The sequence below is a fragment of the Acyrthosiphon pisum genome, chromosome A1 (assembly GCF_005508785.2).
Source record: "Acyrthosiphon pisum isolate AL4f chromosome A1, pea_aphid_22Mar2018_4r6ur, whole genome shotgun sequence".
NCBI classification, from domain to species: domain Eukaryota; kingdom Metazoa; phylum Arthropoda; class Insecta; order Hemiptera; family Aphididae; genus Acyrthosiphon; species Acyrthosiphon pisum.
In genome coordinates this window covers 58,525,145-58,542,705 of record NC_042494.1, presented here as the reverse complement: position 1 = coordinate 58,542,705, position 17,561 = coordinate 58,525,145, and the positions used below count along the sequence as shown (strand labels likewise).

Below are 17,561 nucleotides of genomic sequence, written 5' to 3'. Positions count from 1 at the left end.
ACATTTATGTTACTGTACACAATGAAATAAAACTATAACGGTTAAAAAGCGAGGGTATTATTCGCATTTAAGGGAAATAGCTAAACGTTATGTATACCTATGCATAATATTTAATTCATTATATAATACAATTTAAAAAAAAAATTAGAAATGCTTTTAAATGGGCCGTTACTTCTATCATGTTTATAATATACGACCCATTATTTTTATTTTATGCAAATTATGCCTACTTTATGTAATTATATTATGTATGACAATAAACGAGAAAATATATATACCTATACATTTTAATTCGACAAATTTCATTTAAAAATTAAAACTGATATCAAATAATTGAAAAATAAATTGAATCGTATTAAAAAAATTAATTAATAATAAATACTAACAATTATTTTTCATACGATACAATACCGTTTGATTATATTATTATTATGATAGAAAAAAAGCTCCTAGCTATATGTGAGTTGTGCGTTCAATCAATCTCAGTCGTAATATTTTTCGTGTTATATTCCAAAACTACTATAGCTACCTTCTATCACGGGTTTTGTTTTCAAAAAAATGTTTAATCTGCAGTTGTAACAATACGCGATTTCTCTGGAAAGTAATGTATCTCGTACCTATATATAATATGTATTTGTTTTTATTTTTCGCGGGGTCCCTTTTTCAATGTAATTGAAAGAAAAAAATAATTCTTCAAATCAATCTTCCAGAGACAACTCAAATGTGATGCTGTCGGAGTGACTTATTATTTTTAATACGATCCCGCATAGTTGTTTCTTTTATTTATTTATTATTTATTTGAACTTTGATCTTCTCGGCACCAGGTCGTACAGCGTATAAGTTATAAAATAGTAGGTATATAACTCCGGAATGGAAAATGTGACGGTTTGGGTTTGATTAAAAAACTTTATGTGCGCAGTGAATTTCAAAACTTTTGACATGCAAGCCACGGTAAATACAAGGTAAGAAGAAGTTGAAGAAGAAAAGGCGTTGTTAAAGTAGAGCGTCTGTATACAGTATAGTCTCTCCGTCCGATGCGCGCGGCGAGGGACACAGCAGCAGTATATCACAGTAAAAAGGGGGTAACCAGATACTGGGAAAACATAAATGCCGAAGCGAAATGGGCGATATCGACAAGAGAGTTTGTTTTTGTAACGCTTTAAAGAGAAATACCGTTTGATTGTGTTTGTGTTGGAAATCTCTCGACAAACATGATGTTTATATATATATAGGTATTAGGTAGGTAGGTACACCTACTGACACTATCCAAGGTTCCCGAATAACTTCATAATCGCAACTATCCACTCGAATAAGCAAACATAATTATTATTAGGACATTGTTAACATAATACGAAGTGATTTATTTCTAATTAATAAAACTATATTTTGAAAACGTTTATTAATTTCTAATCGAATACGGATACGAGATGCAGATGTCTCGCGATGATTTAAAACTTCAAATATTGTAATACAACATAATATTTCATTCAACGCGATTCGAGAGAATCTCAAATAATATATATATATATATATAATAGTAAATAGCAACATCCTAATCCTAAATAAACATTAACACGCATTGCAGTTGAAATACAATAAATTTATTAAAGACTTAAGTTTATAAAAATATATATACGACAAATACAATTCTACACCACCACCTCTACAATTAGGTAACATATATATTATAAACATTTCAATGGTATTAGTATTTATAATCAATAATGGTTGTACAGATACTAACTCGTATGTTTCTTTCTTTAGAAGAAAGTACCTATACCTTATTGTAACCCATTACATAGAAATAACGTTTAGGTATTTGAATAAATCATGCGAAGATATATATATATATAGGTATATTTAGGTATACACCAAGCGTCTGTGCAGTATAAAAAGTTTGGAGACTTGCGTTTCAATGCGTTGTGTCATTGTTATGTTTAATCGGTGAACGTAATTTCATAAGTGATCTATATATATATACATTCTTCACAATACAAATAGGGTTTTCAAACTTCTTACGCACACTCTGTATATTCTATACATCTATACATTGTACATATATTATGCATTTATATGTTTGTGTGAACGCGCGTCTTACACAATTATGGTTTCGTCATACGAATAGCAATTTGACCATTGGCGTTTGTATGTATTGCCAAAACGTGAAGCCTTCAGTGCCATTAGTTTATATATTATCATAATTTATCGAATAACCCGGTCACGGGTTGTTAATTGTATATACTAATATCAGTATAAATGCATACATCGCAGCGATCGCGTTAAAGTCTTACTTTTGTGGCCGAAATGACCAATCGAATAGACAAAAGGACGAGCACATCAAAATAATTTAGTTGTAAAAAGGTCAATAACTATTGCGAATTGGATACTAATTTTCTAGTATGGTTTGACTTCGAAACTTTGATTTCAAAGTGCTAGGTTGGCGGACCTTAATAACGCCTTCGATCTAGTATCTAAAAAGGTATACTATACTAGTATTATATACTTGTTTAGACGCATTTGCGTCGACGTGAAAACGGTTCGATAGAAAATCGTCGCATGAATATTATAGATCGGCGGTGATACGGTCGCGGAGAAAATGAATGGCGATGATGACCCAATATCGAATACGGGTAGGGTTAGAGAGGCAGGAAACTACCCCTACCCCCGACCATCAACCTTTCATAAAATCAACAAATTGATCATTTCCGGCTTAACGCGACATGTCCCATCAGTTTTCCGAGAATTACGAACCAGGTGTCGCATAAAGGTATATAGGATGCCTAAATCTCAACGAGAATCGATGGCTCAACTTCGAAACGAACTTCAAAATCACAGATCCAACGGTGAACCAGATCTCATAATTAAGTATGTTAAAGGAACCCCTCGTATCATAAATTTAAAAAACTTATAAAGCCTCGCTCTCTTAATTTTAAATGTAATTACCAAAACGTAAGGGGCTTAAATACAAAACTTAACATTTTAAAAAGAAACTTTCCCCTCTCTAATTTTTCAGCTATTGCTTTTTCCAAAACATGGTTACGAAATGATGTTGTTTCCTCAGAACTTGGTTTTACAAACTACTTTATTTTCAGATATGATCGGTCTACAGCCTCAAGCCCTTTTTCCAGAGGAGGAGGGGTATTAATAGCAGTAAATAATCAATTCATTTCTTCTCGTTTATATATTGATACTGGTTCTCTTGAAGTAATACTTGTTATAGTTAACATTAATATCACTTGTAAACTTATTAGTTGTGTATATTTCCCCCCTAACTCAAACTACTCTATGTGTACAAAATATTTTTAAATTATTGAAAACGTCATTTCATCGTATCCTAATTCAGATTTGTTACTTATTGGCGATTTTAATCTTGCTAATTTAAATAAAACTTAACTAAACATTAATGTAAATCTCTCTTCCCTCGAATCTATTTTTATAGAAAAATTAGCTTTATCGAATATTTCTCAATACAACAATATATTGAATCATAAACACACCATGCTGGATCTAGTATTATCAAATTCTTCCTCTCTGATTGTAACCCAAAATAATAGACCTATTATTCCTATCGACACTTATCATCCTCCACTAAATATAAATATCTCTGCCCCAAATTTCCATCCAACTCTCTCTTTTTATGAAACAACCTATGATTGGCCAAAAGGTGACTATAATTCCATATTATCATTCTTAGGTTCTGTGCATTGGAATACTGTTTTTGAAATCAGCACTGATTATATCAGTTCTTTTAAATTAATTTTACTCCATTATATACTCCTCTATAAATTCTTTCATTCCAAAAAAAAATTTTATTTTCAAAATCAAAATTCCCATTATGGTTTTCTAAAGAGTTAAAATTACTCATAAATCAATAAAAATTACACCACGCCATTTTTAAAACTACTAAGTCGCACTCGGACTATCTAAAATTCTCTTCTCTTCGTTCCGAATACAAAAAACGTAGCAAATATGACCATAATTTGTATTTAAATAATATCCAAAACTCACTTAAAACCAATCCTAATCAATTTTGGTCTTTTATTAAAAATTTTAGATCATTATCGTGTCTTCCCAATTCCTTGTCTTTTGAACACAGAACAGCCAACGACGGTCAAAACATCGTTAATCTTTTTAGTCATTATTTTAAATCTACTTATGTAAATGATAATATTCCCATTACTTCAAATAATTCTTCAAGAATTGAATCACCAGACTTTATCAACATTTGCCAAATTAACCTAATTGACGTTTTTACTGAATTAGAAAACTTAAAAATGAAAACAGGTATTGGCCCAGATGGTCTCTCACCTATATTTTTTCTGCAGGTTTGTAAATTTGTCCTTAGTCCTCCTATAACGTACCTATTTAACATCTCCTTATATAGTAGTTGTTTCCCCTCCTCGTGGAAATCTACATTCATAACCCCAATTCTCAAAAAGGGGATAAATCACTAATTACTAACTATCGTCTTATATCTTTGATCTCTATCCTCCCAAAATTATTCTCTAAAATCGTTAATGCCAAACTCACGCCACCCTTCACAAATATTTAAGTCCACAGCAACATGGTTTCCGCGATAACAAATCTACCATTACCAACCTAATATCTATTAAACAATTCATTCTTAATTATTTTTCTAATAATCGGTAGACTGATGTTATATATACAGTCTTTGAAAAGGCTTTTGATAGAATCAACCACGAACACATACACTTAAATTAACAGGTTTCACCGACCCTCTTTTATCAGGTCAAATTCGTTCTTAACTAAAAGAACCCAATTTGTAAAATACAAAAATTTTATTTCCAATCTAATTTCAGTATTATCTGGAGTCCCACAAGGAGATCACCTTTCCCCGTTACTATTCAATTTATTCATTAATGATATTGTTTTCTCTATGAAATACTCAAATATTCTTCTATTAGCTGATGACGCAAAAATGTTTAAATGTATAAGCAATACTACTGATGCTGAATTACTCCAATATGATTTAACCAACTTCCAAAATTGGTGCATCTCAAATGGTATGTCCCTTAATATTAATAAATGTCAGTGTATCACTTTTTCTAAAAAACGTAATTTAATTTCCCATGAATACATGTTCTCTAAACAAAATGTTTTTCGTTCAACTCAAGTTAAAGATCTCGGAATAATCTTCGATTCTAAACTTTTATTTAATTTCCAAATATTAGCTGTAAAAAAGAAAGCCCTTTCTTTAATTGGCATGATTAAACGAAATTGCTCTAGTTTTAATGATCCATTTACACTAAAATGCCTATAGACTTCGATTGTTCGCCCTATATTTGAATATATGCACTAATCATTTGGGAAACATAAACATAGGCCATTGCGAACAAATAGATAAAATTCAAAATAATATGCTTCGTTTTATCTGCTTTAAATGCAAACTGTACAGACCTCCTCACTCTGGATATGAAAATATTCTAAACTTTTTAAATTTGAAACCATTAAAGAATAGAAAAAAACAATTTTATATAACCTTCCTATTTAAACTCCTTAATAATAAAATAGACGATTCTTCCCTCCTAAGCAACATCATTTTAAAAACCAACAATTCTAATACTCGAAATAAAGAATTGTTTTATATAAAACCCTACACTCAAAATTATATATCTTGTACTCCTGTACATATTTTATCATCTAGCGGAAATTCAACAAAAAATTTAGATTTTTTTTTCTCTATTACTTAATATATTAATATTTATTATTATAAACTTTATATTTTATCTTTATTTTTATTTTTGTTTTTTTTTTTTATTATATAAATAATTAAACATGTTATAATAATTTTGTATTTATGTATCTCTATTATTAGTCATTTTTTTTTCTTCTATTTTTTCTTATATCAAATATATTATTATGTACTATATATACTATGTAAATTGGACTATCGTCCGTTAAATAAATAAATAAATAAAAAAATAAATAGCTATTGTCAATAATATTCAAGGGTTCCTTATAGGTAGGTACCATAAGTTATAAGACTGCTATACATATACGTCTACGGCCGTTATTTATTGTAATTAATTATCATAGCGACAGGGTTAGGTTTGGAAAATCCATAATATTATGATGATTTTTAAAATACTTATGACACTTATATCAATTATCATCGTGTATTATCGTCGACTTTTGTTTCAATATTTGTGTCATATATGGTGACACATATTTATATACGCATTTGATATAATTTTTCATAGTATAATATAGGTACATCGAGTCTTGAACTCTTGAGTAATGGCATGTATTACTGCAGTAATGCGCAAGTGATTATATAGTGTATCCGCGGGTGTAACTGTACCATATCTATTTATACGGTGTACACGGGGTGGTAGGCCGTGACGCAGGCAATAATTGTCGGTATTCTGACCAACAACAAAGGATGTTTAGGTATATGAATGTATAATAATTATTGTATTTCTGTATTCGTCACATAGACGTCAGACATGAGCCACCAACGCACTGCGCCAAATATATTATAATTTATTGACAGGTAATTAAAAACATATTTATATCAATTAAATGATATGTGTATATATTTTTTTTTTTTTTTTTTTATTAATTATCCCGCGGCAACTTAGGCCATTGGGAGGAGGGGTGGAACAGTAGGTTTTTGACGGTAGGGGTGTGTTACACGTGGGAGTATTTTGGCAGAATTTTTGAATGGGGCACCCGTAGGTATCTGCCATGTCCCGGAGTGGAGGATGGCGGCACTTGTTCTCCGGACACCGTGACTTGCCCGGAGAAAAATGCCACCCAGTGACCGGGGATCGAACCCGTGACTGCGAGCACCGCAGCCGACGCGTTGACCGCTCGGCCACCTCGTCCCCCGTGTATATATTATATACACATATATTAACACATGTACTATATAAGCACATACTATACCTACCAGGACCTAACCGTTTGTACCAGATACTTATAATACATACCTTAATGATACAAACAAATAATATAATATCATGTAAGTATGCATAAATTGTAATAATTATAATGAACTAATTACTCAATATGCAATAGGTGGGTATCCCGTATCATAGAGAATCATAACTCAATGTACAATTAAAATTTTTCAAAATATGATTAATATATATACGAGTATAATACGATATTAATTCTGACCAGTGATGGTTCAAAAATCGAAATAATCTAATTTCCGTACTCAGGAGTTTTATTGTAACGAGAGAAAGGTCACGCAAAACTGTATTTGGTATAAAAGTCTAAACGCGTCCTCAAGATTGATTAAATAAAATGTAATTTTTTTTAATTGGTCCAACGCGCGTCCCTGCCCGAAATAATGATCGCGGGTGGAATATCATATCCTATATAATACCTTCCTCCCCTCCCGATCATAGTTACGGGTGTTACGGCACTCCTGCAAACAGTGTACAGCGATGCGACAGAAGCTAAACAGATGTATTCATTAATTTTTCCGTTAATTAAAAGAACGAAGGATTTATATTGTTGTTTAATTTTAAAGGTTTTTGTCATTGTTTACACGCGCGCGCGTGTATTATAATAACATCATGACGAAAGGTTGACGCGCCTTAGCTATTATAGTAATATATTACATAATGCCTGACAAATAAAAATAATAATAATAGTTACTGTGCAGTGTATATAAAATATTATATTATATTATATTGTACTATTGTAGCTGCCGAATGAAAGGATTATGTTTGATGGGGAACAATAGACTGATCCATGCGTTTACTCAAGTGATAATAATATGTGATCTTGTTTGTCGTCAAAAAACGTGTTCAAGGATTTACTAATTAGTAATTACGGACTATACAGAGCACAGTGTATATTATAATATATTCTATAATATGACAGATTGGCGGTAGTATAGTCAGCCGGCTGCGAATATAGATCATAATAATACATTACTGCGAGGTCGTCGGATGGAATACTCGGCGCGACAATGATATCGCAACAATTATTTCAGTCACGAATATCCGTCCTAGCTAGTATAAATAATATATTAATATAAATGATATAAATGATATATATAGAGAGAGAGACAGAGAGATAGGTAGAGGGAGAGAGACAGAGACAGAGACAGTAAGGGAAAGGGAGAGGGAGAGGGAGAGAGTGAGAGTGAGATAGAGAAAGAGAGAAAGCACGCGGTGACGTTTAGGCTCTTGAGCACATATCAAACTTTTTACTAACGCACGCAGGGTTAGGTATATGTGGTCGTAGTTGGTAACAGCTGCAGTGGCCGTACATATATTATTATATAATATAATGGCGCGTACACGGGGGATCGTTGCAACGAGTGAAACGTGACGGAATAAAATCTTACTCGTAATATCTATACGCGCTGCACTATCATCATGACACACATTATATAATATATATATACCAGATACCTAAATATAATATGTTTCACGTGCGACGAATTATTATAATACATTCTATTATTGTAATATGTTATGAATTATTATGGTTTTCTAGCCCAAACGTGACCGAAATTCGGTGTGGCACACTTGTCCGCCGATCGATTGACGACGAACATACACACGCACTTTTGTCAAGTCCAATCGCTCATGCACGGGTGTATATGCCGACGGGGATATAATAATAACGTTTTGATCGCGCGCGTGCGCGCGTGTGTGTATACACATCAGCTTTATTATATTATACTCTCGCGTGTTGACTTACAGCCGAACAAAACGTATATATAACGTGCATACCTGTTTGTGTGTGTGTATAAGCACATTATACTTATAGTCGCAGCCGACCGTGGAGTTAAAACATTTTTTTTTTTTAATTACACTTTGGTCGTTATTGGCACTTGGCTCAGGAAATCAATCGGGTTTCACTTCTCACTTTGGGTGTATGTGTGTGTGTGTGTGTGTGTGTGTATGTGTGTGTGTGTATGTGTGTGTGTGTGTGCCCAGGCAGGGTAGGAGGAGGGAAGAAATTTAATTGAAATCTCTTTGAGTCCGACCGACCGCACTGCAGCAGAAATATACCTGAAATATAATACTCTCCTCATCGTACGAATTACCCGTGAAAGACCACATAATAATCTATATATATAAAAATGGAGCCAAAAATGTATAACAATTCATCAATTGAGAACGGCCGGACCGATTTTTTCGAATCCGAATCCGAACCGATCAATTTTTTTTTAAGATGCTCGTAATTTCCAGGAGAAGGTTTTTACGAAAAAAATTTGTAGAAAAATACACCGGAAAAGTAGGAAAACTAGATGTAAAAAATACAACAATGGCGCAACAGTGTATTATATATTGGTTGCTATTGGTAATCGGGCATGGTTGTTGATTTTTATTTTTGTTAGTTACCGTTGTGGAAAGTAATCTCTGGAACTACTGAACCGATTTCGACAATTCTTTTACCAAACCTTCGAATTAATATAGGGACGACCTACGAAAAGAATGTTTTACTCATGGCCAAATGTATTTTATAATTGTTTCAAATATACGGCAATAGCATTGCCGGGTCAGCAATCTTATACCATTATGAAAATCCCGTGTCACGATGTTTGTCCGACAAACAAAACGACAAACTTGGTATAACATTGATACTCTAGACTGAAATCATACACTTACGTACAAATAGCACGGAGTCCGCGATCTACCTTCTAGATGATATTTAGATATACTCACGAAGTCAGTTTAACATAATATAATATGTAATATACTAATATATATTAGGTATATATGTATCGTTGCATTCATTTTGTGAACATATTTATTCAAAGGGAACTTGAAAGTCAGAAACATCAAACAAAAATATATATATAAGTAGGTACACATATATTATAATCATATATAACCATGCCACGACAATATTTTTGCGATTAAAAATAAACGTATTCATAGGGTCGTAAACGACGTATAAAATGTCGATGCCACACCCACGCGTCTAATCGTCCGAATCGATGTGAATATCGTATAATATTAATATCCAATAAAGTTCTTTCGTCGTTTTGGACGATTTCGTTTTATACCGCGATTGGACGATAAATGGACCGCGATCCCAAGATCAATCGATATCTGACGAGATACGAGTATCTACCAGCAGGCAGCTTATATAGATATATTTACCAACCTATATGTTATTTACAACATTTGGTGACGATGATGAGTGGAAAAATTAAAAATCCATCAGAATTATTACCTACAATGGACGAAATGACAGCGTTGAAGCACACGATTCGTGAACGCCTCTCGCGCGCGTCAACATGTTGCTCTGTAGTCTGTTTAAAAAAAAAAAAATAAGCTGTCAATGCTGCAGTACGTGTATATATATTATACACCTGCGCGCGGCTGTTGACAACGGGAAATTAAAATGTCTCGTGGCAAATGTACATATAGGCACGTCGCACACACTACCACATAAAATATACGTACGGCGAGATGACAGTCGATCATGCGATATGTTTAAAAATATAAAAGGAAAAAGTGAATTTTCTACATACCTACACGACGCGACGCCTTTGCATCGCGATTCATGGCGGACAGTGAACAAAATCGGCCAAACAAAATATTATATAATGTGTATTTATTTTTATTTCGTTCTTATATATAGTATATACGAATTCTCGTGGCGGCGTATACTCTATGTATTACACACATAAAATATTATACGCATAGTAAGCGACGTGACATCAAAACGCGATCGTTTAGAAAAAATATTATAACGCGTCGTAAATATGATAGATAATCGGCGAGGGTGTAGAGGAAAAAAATGATACGTCTAAAAAAGTTATTTTATAAATCTACGCTGATATTAAATCGGTCACAATAATAACACCCACGCCAAAACTAAAAAAAACCCATCATTAAACTTGCTGAAAACGCTTACAAGTGTATACTATATATATATATATATTATATGTATATAAGTTTAAATTCGAGGAATAGATTTTATCTCGTTTTCTTATTCCCTTGCGGTCACGTTCAAAAACCACTAGCACGGGATATTTTTCATTATAATATTATTAAAATAATATGATTATACAAAGAACAATGCCCGGATCATTCGGTTTTCGCATATCAACGAGACGTATAATAATAATTATTTAAATTCGAAATTATTTTCCCCGAACAACGACCGGGAAAAAAATATCGTATATTATAAATTATAATAATATTAATCGATTCATTATTGTATACGAATAATTATTGTCAAACGGGACGAGAATTTATGTACGATAATATATATATGACGACTATATTATGAAGGTTCCACATGAATCCATAAACCAACCGGTCAGGTTCTATTATTATATTAATACACCTACACGAATATTTTTATTTAATGTACATAAATACTATCTCTAGTGTTAAAGCCTATATTATAATAGTTAATATCAGGCGCTTATAGAATATTAAATATTAATGACAAAAGTCAAAAAGTACATAAAGATTGTGAAAATCCTATATCTAATCAATCAGATTATATTATAATTATTTAGCTATATACAGGGGAAGACTGTTTTTGAGGAGAGGGGGAGAATAACGCTAATTACTTGGGGTTCGGACATTTTTGGAGTTAAAAATCTAATTTAAAAAATTAAAAAATGGGTTTATACCTAATTGTTTAGTGTTTACACACTCGCAGTTTTTTTAGTGACAAGGAATAATTTATTACTTAATGCAATATGCAAAATTCCAAATCATTGGTATTTAGTCTTGATAGTACCATCATAAATGTAAAAATACAAAAACCACAAAACTCAATTGATCGATATTTAGTTTTGATTGGGACAAAAAAAAATATTGGTGTCACAACTTACGACGCAAAAATAAATTAATATTATCTCATCGTAACGGATCACGTCAGTGCCAAAGTTTATACTTCATACACTGTGGATATAATATATATATATATAGTAACACGGGGGGTTATTTTATCGGCAATCGGGACACGTCGTCGCTAAGTTCAAATATTTGTTTTTCCGCCGGTTTTCATTCGTTTTGTTATCTTGGTTAATAACCTAACAGGGATGTATTTTAATTATTCAGAACAATATTATATAATATATTATTATATATACATTATACCCATACGATATGATCCATCGCATTGTATTATTTCATGTAGGTATATGTGGGAATCGATCGGGAGCCGTTGAATAAACAATATATAGATGTGGCGTATGTTCAATTAAAATATAAGAGAGAAAGTCGATTTTGCTACTACATTTTACAGTAAAAACCAAATTGAATTTCATGAGCACTTTTTTTTTATGACGGACGCATAATATATTAATCAGTTTTTTAACTACCTAGTTCACAAACTACATATATAACTTGTCATTCGATCAATATTTGAGAGCTATTACAACCACTTTATACACTATTATAATATATTTTTTGCAACTTTATAATATGCATACTTAGGATATGATCAAGTCACTTGGGCGTTTCGTATGAACCAATGCAACAGCTGATGCAGACCGCTGCAGAGTATTGGCGAGTTTCTTATCTGTTTTTCTTTGTAATTTTAATCTGCCTTAATAATTTTTCGTAAACTATTCCGTAAACTACACAATGTAATTGTTGCACATATTTTGTTCTAACTTTATAAACGTTAGAACGCTTTAGAACTTTTCTGAACTATTTTCGTGACACGAATTTCATTTTCTATATTGTCATTAGGTATGACGATCTAATAACGGTCGATTTACTATCTATTATTTATTTAATATTTGAACTAATAGATAATGATTTTGAACATTAAAATATATTAAGACAACAATAATAATAAATCAAAAGTTCAATAAAAATTCAGAGTTTAAAAAACTGGGTCTTTTGAGCGTATATAATATTATTTCTATGCGAGTTGCAAAATATTTTCTTAGAAGTAAGTATAAGTTTTACTTTATACTTACTACAGTTGCTGAAACTAGAACTAAAAGGCAATCATAATTTAATGGTTTTTTTTTTAAATTTAATTTTTTTATAGGAATTATAATATAACCAATAGGTATTCAATAGTATACTATTGGTTGAGTTTTACATTAGTCACTATAATGACTAGTAGTTAAATTTAACATTTCTATTTTGTAAGCGATTATCGATACATTCAAAATACCGAGTTGAAATAGTTTTGCATTATTATATGACCGTAATAAACATAAGCAATGTATAACGAAGGAAAATAATTTTAAATTTAAAAGCTCTACATAATCAAATTTTTTTAATTAAAAATAAGTACGAATTTGAATAATAAACTCAAAATAATTTGTTTAAAAACAAATAAGTATAATAATATCGAAGTCATAATAAACTAAAGTACAATATATGATAAATTTAATTAAACGATAAATAACACGAAACTAATTGTTTTGAGAAAGGAACAACATCGTAAAGTCTTCATGGTAAGCTTGTTAATATTGTAAGCTTTCACGCTATGCTTAGAATTTAAAATGATTGTATTAACACGCACACACATATAATATGCAATTATCACAGAAACCCGCATCTTTATTTAAAAAAATTATTAATGTGTCTGTATTTAATTCTTATTGTTATAATTTATTCATCCAATTCGATGAAACAAAAGTTAAAAATTAAATTAAAATTCTACAATAAAACGATTTAGATTTTAGACTATATCACTACCTAATAGGCTTAGTTGTAATCTTTATTAAAGTAACCACATAATCCAACAGTTGATATCAATACCTAAGATATAATGATAATAAAAAATGACAAACGTGGAGCACGCTACTCGATATTTCCATTTCGAAGAAAATGTATGAATCATAAATGTATATTAATAAGTAACCGTTTATTGTACCTAAATATACCCAGTGGAAATTAGCTATTTTTTACATTTTATTCGTTTCTATGACGACAAACAAAGGTTACACAATATCGGCCCAAAAACATGTTTATGTCAAAACAAAATATATGAATAAAATATAATATGACTAACCATTAGATGTTTAAAAAAAATAGTCAAAAAACAACTTCAATATCGAGATTCATTTTACTTGATTAATACCTAATTAATAATACCTAATACAATTAAAATAACTGAAAGAGAAATTATATTTTACTGTTCCAAAAAATTGTACCCTATGATTTTTAGTGTTTAATTAATAAATAGAAAATAATATTATAGATGATAAAAAAAATTCATACCACGCATACATTTGTACAGCATAACGTCATGATCTATATCTATTTAATTACATTAATTACATTTTAAATTGTTTATAAAAAAAAAATATTTCAAACATTGGCAACCCCATTGAGACAGTATAAAAATAAAACGAGAAACATTAAAACCATGTGAACTGTAAAAAAAATCCCCCGAGTTCAGTAAAAAGTCCTGTTATATATTTGATAATTAATGTTTTCTTCGATCAAGCCTAGTGTAATGCACATATCATATGCATACTATATGGTTATTATTATAAAAAATATTATAGAGTTGTAAGCATCGTCTTTTCTAAACATTTTTTTCTACAAAAATAATAATATAATATAATGCAAAAATTTCAATTCAAAACGTGTATAAAACATGTTACAATTTATTAAAGTGTATTATTATAGAGTACAAATGGTAGGGTTACTCGTAATGAAAAGAAATATTATATAATATACTAGGCTTCAACAGTTCAACGACAAATAAGATTTTTAATTAACGTTAAAACATGGCTGTGTAATTAGGTTTTTCAGTAAAATGATTGGTTATTGGAGAAAATAAACAATAACTGTAATAATTCGAATTCATATGTATAAATGCCACACAGGCCCACACACACCTTGTGACGTACCTACCAATTAAACATAATAATAATATATAGGTACGTTTATATAACTTTATGGGGGTTCTGTAATAGTAATAATAATAGGAATAAAAAAACCGCGAAGGTAGGAGGTATAAAGGTTTACGTGTAAAACCGTAATGAGAAATTCAGTTCTGCGGACGTGCTTAGGGGTGGTGGGGGGAGTAGAGCTTACACAGTATACAAACATACACCCACCCTTACCCAATCACACACACGCAAACACACAAACACACAACCCTACAAATATATCATAGGTAGTATAAGTGTGTTCGGACCGATCCACCGTTGCCCCTAGACACGGACATAATATATTTTATGGTCGGCCGTATAACGACAGCCGCGGTCCGAAAAGCCATAATATACATATAAATTGTAATACAGGAAGGAATATAATAATATATTATAACGGTTATGATAACGAGTCCACCGCCCGCCGCCGCCGCCGCAGACTCCGAGGACCCGGATCGCGGCGGCGGTTTGCGGGCGGCAGCGGTGGGTTTTTCTCCGGAAATCGGAGCGGCAATCGATAATCGCGCGCGCGGAGCGAACGTCGCCGTTACGTGGTATATACACTACGCGTACACACGTATATATACACACGTACAATTTATATATACGTGTGTACAATATTATATGCCTCGCGGCGGGTGAATCGCCACCCGCGCCGCCTCCGTCCCGCCGATTATTCGCGCGCGCCCGCGTCACTCGCGCTCTCACCTGCGAACGGTCGGTGTACGACGACGGTGACAAAGATTCCGCGTTTGCTTCCGCTGTATAGGTATAACAATCTGCAGACGTTTATCTCAACGACGGCCACAGTCCTCCTGTCCAGCTGTCTGTCCCCGTTTATATAACGGCTGGCGTCTGGATGTGTCGTATCCGCGGGGGGTCGTGCGCGATGAATACAATAATTATATTATAATAGTTATAATGACAATACGACGTTTGCGTTACACCGCCGCGGCCTTATAATGATTGTGCTGCGGTTGTCGCGTCTACGACGGTCGTTGCCGTTGTCGGGGTCGGGGACTGATCGAGCGACGGCGACGACGACGGTAACGACAACGTGCACATCACCGCAGCCGGTCGATATTACCGCGTGTGGGGTAACACGCGAAAGATACGACGGCTAAGATGCGCTCGGCGTGGTGTGGTATGCGTCTTACGCGTAACAAGTCTGCAGGCTTTTATTTCTCGAGCGGGACTCAAATCGGAATCGTGCAATTGTGTACTTTTCCCAGCATAAAAAAATTAACAAAAGAAAATAGTAGTAACGTCGACCTCTTCGTCGTATTTTGATTTGACCGTAAAAAAACAAATAAAAAAAATAATTTGTTTATATAATTATATTATTATATCGCGCTGTGAAGGCGACACTCGTCAGTGGAACGGTGGCGGACGTTATAACTCAGCGTCGAACGACACACTACGGTACGCGCGCCGACTACTATAAACATAACATTGGGTGAACGAGTGGCGGCGGTGGTGGTGGCGGTAGTGGTGCCCCAGCGCCGCGCCGCGGGTGTTGCTGGCGTTTCGCGCGGCGGCGGCGACTCACCCGGGCCCGCTGCTTCAGCCAGCCGCCGCCCATCTACCGTTGGCAGCATCGCGGCCGCCGCTGAGGTACGTGTATGCCGCCGCCACCACCGCCATCGTAGCTGCTTTAATATATATCGGCGGCAGTGGCGGCGGCGGCACAGCTAATTCGATTATGTTCTGGTGGAGAGACGAACTCACACTCATACAGACACACACACACAAGCGCGCGCAAGCGCGAGGGACCTGTACGCGTACTCTTGTATATTATACAATCTCGTACACGCACACACACTAACACACACACCTGCACCGTGTAAAGGTGTACGGTCCAACGCGGGTGTGATCGTTTTTCATCCCCCTCCCCAAATTCCACGCGCCGAAAAAATTCCCGTATATACGTACCTACACACACTCAAACGATTATAGGTATAAATTTATAGGTAGGTATATACGGTATACGTGTTTATATATAAACCAGACAATATGCTATCCCACCCTGCACATCCATATAATATGTAATATCATTGCAGGCAATACACGCACCGCTGCAACTCGAGCTAGGGTGAAATATACTCTCGGTGTTCGTTATAGCCTCTAAAAGGGTTAAGTTTAATTCGATAAGCTCCCTACACACACACACACACACATACACATATATATATATATATATATATACGGTCGAGCGAGCGGAAAACGGTGTTTGGAGATGTGTGCGACATGTTGTTGCATTAACACTACCACCGCAGACGCCACCGCCGCCGGGTTTGTCACGCCGTGTGAAATGCGTATACGATATATATAATAAATAGGTTGTTTTCCCAACGCTAGAAGTATAAAATGAAAAAATAAATAGATAACGATATTTATATATCATAATATAAAGCCCCATCGCGCAGTTTCCTTCGCGAAAGAGGATGCGATATGACATTTTAGTAAATACAGTATATCCGCGTATATAGCGCGAAAAACGTTGCAACAGGCCGTCGTCGTCGGGTTTTAAGAAACGGGCGCGGAACACGACAGCGTCGCGACGGGTCGACGGAAAAGCAACGGAATTGTTAAACGACCCGGAGAAACTTTGAAACAACGACACGAACCGGAGGTCGCTCGAGGAGGAGGAGGAGAAAAAGGATTTCCGTCGAATCTCGGTCCAAAGTGTCCAAACCTTATTTTATCATATACATTTTATTTGCCCACTATTAACGCGTCGTATGTTTGTATT

General features: G+C 33.7%; 1 protein-coding gene across 1 annotated transcript in view; it reads right to left on the bottom strand.

Moving 5' to 3' along the window:
* Positions 1 to 16,228, bottom strand: part of LOC100164690 (neuronal calcium sensor 2-like) — a gene marked incomplete at its 3' end in the record, with an annotated part of 37,795 nt that extends 21,567 nt beyond the window's left edge. The window contains 1 exon segment of the mRNA NM_001246063.1: positions 15,518 to 16,228.
* Between the last annotated feature and the right edge of the window lie 1,333 nt (positions 16,229 to 17,561).